A 3,074-nucleotide genomic window follows, 5' to 3' on the forward strand; every position below is an offset into this window, starting at 1 on the left:
ATCCTCAAAAAGCCTTGCCTTTAGAGAACCTCACTGAACTAATGATTAGAGGAGTGGTACTTTTTCACTCAAAAAAATAGCATCCATGGGACTTTTTATCATCTAAGTAACCTAAGAATTCAAAAGCTGGATAGAATTTTAGAAGCAACTACTTACATCATTATTAATATAAAAATAACAGGCAAACTCAAGAATGAACTGAGATTTCTCTGGAAAACAAGCTCTGCCTCTCCAGGTTTTAGTCAATCTAACACCAAACCAAAATAGAATGTTAACTGTTCAAGAATCTGGGACCAGCCAACCTGTATGTGTGGATTTTTGAAGCAAGAGAAAATTCCATTTTATAGTTAGACCCAAATTCACTAAATAGTATGTGTGTTCACTTTGTTTAAGTTGTATAGACATAGCCCAGAATGTTTTGTGAAGATTTGCAATATGGTGTTTTGGAATGTGTAGAATACAAATCACAGTTTTTACTACCTTCTTGGCATATGCTTACAAAGAACATTATATTTTGTTCATGTTTTACATGAACTAACGGATAAAAAAGCATACGTATATGTCTGTGTGTGTATATATATAGAGAGAGAGACAGACATATATTTCCTTCTGTAAGATAATCATACAAAAGGTCTATACATACAGGAAGGTGTATATTGTCTCAATACAATCAAATCTTTTACTGGGGATTCAAATAAAATATAGCAAATAAGAGAAAATAGCTATTCTGCTGCCGGAATAATCTTTACAAATAGTTTTTACTTCTTCCTAAAGCTTTTCTCCCTCTCTTAAAAAGTGAGATTTGGGCCAGGCGCGGTGGCTCAAGCCTGTAATCCCAGCACTTTGGGAGGCCGAGACGGGCGGATCACGAGGTCAGGAGATCGAGACCATCCTGGCTAACACGGTGAAACCCCGTCTCTACTAAAAATACAAAAACTAGCCGGGTGAGGTGGCGGGCGCCTGTAGTCCCAGCTATTCCGGAGGCTGAGGCAGGAGAATGGCGTAAACCCGGGAGGCGGAGCTTGCAGTGAGCTGAGATCCGGCCACTGCACTCCAGTCCGGGCGACAGAGCGAGACTCTGCCTCAAAAAAAAAAAAAAGTGAGATTTGGCTGGGTGCAGTGGCTCATGCCTGTAATCCCAGAAATTTTGGAGGCTGAGGCAGGAGGATCCCTTGAGTCCAGGAGTTGAAGGCTACAGTGAGTTATGATTGCACCATTGCACTTCAGCCTGGTGACACAGTGAGACCCTGTTTCTAAAAAAAAAGAAACAAAACAAAACAAACGAGATTTGACGAAGGAAACTAAAAGTATGGGTGGTTTACAGCAGCCCATGAGAGAGTAGGGTTCGGTTCTCTTCACTCAAGTATATAGATGCCAAGAAGCTGCAGGACTATTTCAGCCTAACTAGCATCTGCCACTACTGCTTTTACTGTTACTATTAAAGTAGATAATAATAGTACTTGACAGGGCTGAAATAATGCTGGAGTCCTCCTGGATCTCCCATCCCGTTTTTTTCTCCTTGGGTTTGAGCACTTTACTTCTGAAGACACATTGCTACCACCTGGACTTCTCAGAGGCTGGCTTTCTTTACCCACGCTCTTGATTTAATTCACCTTTGGAGCTGATGAAGGGAAGAAACACTAGAGGATATGGAAAGTATCTGCAGAAGTAGGGTGTAAATTGTGGGAAATTCTCAAATGTTTGGTAAGAGGGTCTCCGTGACAGATGAATAGGACTGAGGAAGAGTGAAAATTGTGGAGAAAATACAAATTGTGAAAACAGGATTTTATTGTATTTCAGTAGTAAAGGCACTTACCTTCATCTCTGGAGGGTGAGAAGTTTAATTGTCTTTCTTTTTTTTCTTTGTCTTTTTTTTTTTTTTTGAAATGGAGTCTGGCTCTGTCGCCCAGGCTGGAGTGCGGTGGCCGGATCTCAGCTCACTGCAAGCTCCGCCTCCCAGGTTTATGCCATTCTCCAGCCTCTGCCTCCCAAGTAGCTGGGACTACAGGTGCCCGCCTCGTCGCCCGGCTAGTTTTTTGTATTCTTTAGTAGAGACGGGGTTTCACCGTATTAGCCAGGATGGTCTTGATCTCCTGACCTGGTGATCCGCCCGTCTCGGCCTGCCAAAGTGCTGGGATTACAGGCTTGAGCCACCGCGCCCGGCCTGTCTTTCTTAGATGGGTTTTCCAACTGTAATTCCATTGGTGGCAGGAATTTTTTTCTCCAGTTTTTCATTAGCATATTTATGCAAAAACAAAGTTCTTGCTTTTATCCTGGTTTCATTTTCTTCTTCTCAATTTAAGAATTCACCCTCAGTTGAATTATAAATGCAATTGAATTATAAAGATTAAAAGTTGGCAGATATCAGAGTATAAAATAATACCTTAGTTTTTTCATTTTCCCCTCTCTTTTTTCCTATACATGCTGGCAAAGCATAGATTTATCAAAACATTGGTTATTCCAAGTTAAGAACATACCTCTTCAACTACCTGTGAGGGAAAGAAAAAATAAGGAAAAAAAAGGGAAATATTTAAATATAAATAGTGAATGTTTTTTTTTTTTTGAGACTGAGTCTCACTGTGCTACCCAGGCTGGAGTGCAGTGGTGTGATCTTGGCTCGCTGCAACTTCCGCCTCTCTGCTTCAAGCGATTCTCCTGCCTCAGCCTCTCCCCAGTAGCTGGGACTTACAGGCGTGTGCCACCATACCTGGCTAATTTTTTTTGTATCATTAGTAGAGACAGGGTTTTGCCATGTTGGCCAGGCTGATTTCAAACTCCTGACCTCAGGTTATCCACCCGCCTTGGCCTCCCAAAGTGCTAGGATTACAGGTGTGAGTCACCATGCCCGGCAATACTGAATATTTTTAATATTTTAGTAAATGGATTCTAGATTTCATTTCCTTAGTGAAAGAGATTTGGCATTATAAAGTTTCCTTGAATTCCTTGAATGATCCCAGTCTCCATAGCAATTATTTTTAGCAAGTTTACAAAAGAAGCACGTAAAACATATTTGGTCTAGGTTTTGAATCTTCTTTATACACTTGAACTGACATGACTGCTGCTGTAATTAAAAA

This window comes from Colobus angolensis, unplaced genomic scaffold (genome assembly GCF_000951035.1).
Source record: "Colobus angolensis palliatus isolate OR3802 unplaced genomic scaffold, Cang.pa_1.0 Scaffold50, whole genome shotgun sequence".
Lineage (NCBI taxonomy): Eukaryota > Metazoa > Chordata > Mammalia > Primates > Cercopithecidae > Colobus > Colobus angolensis.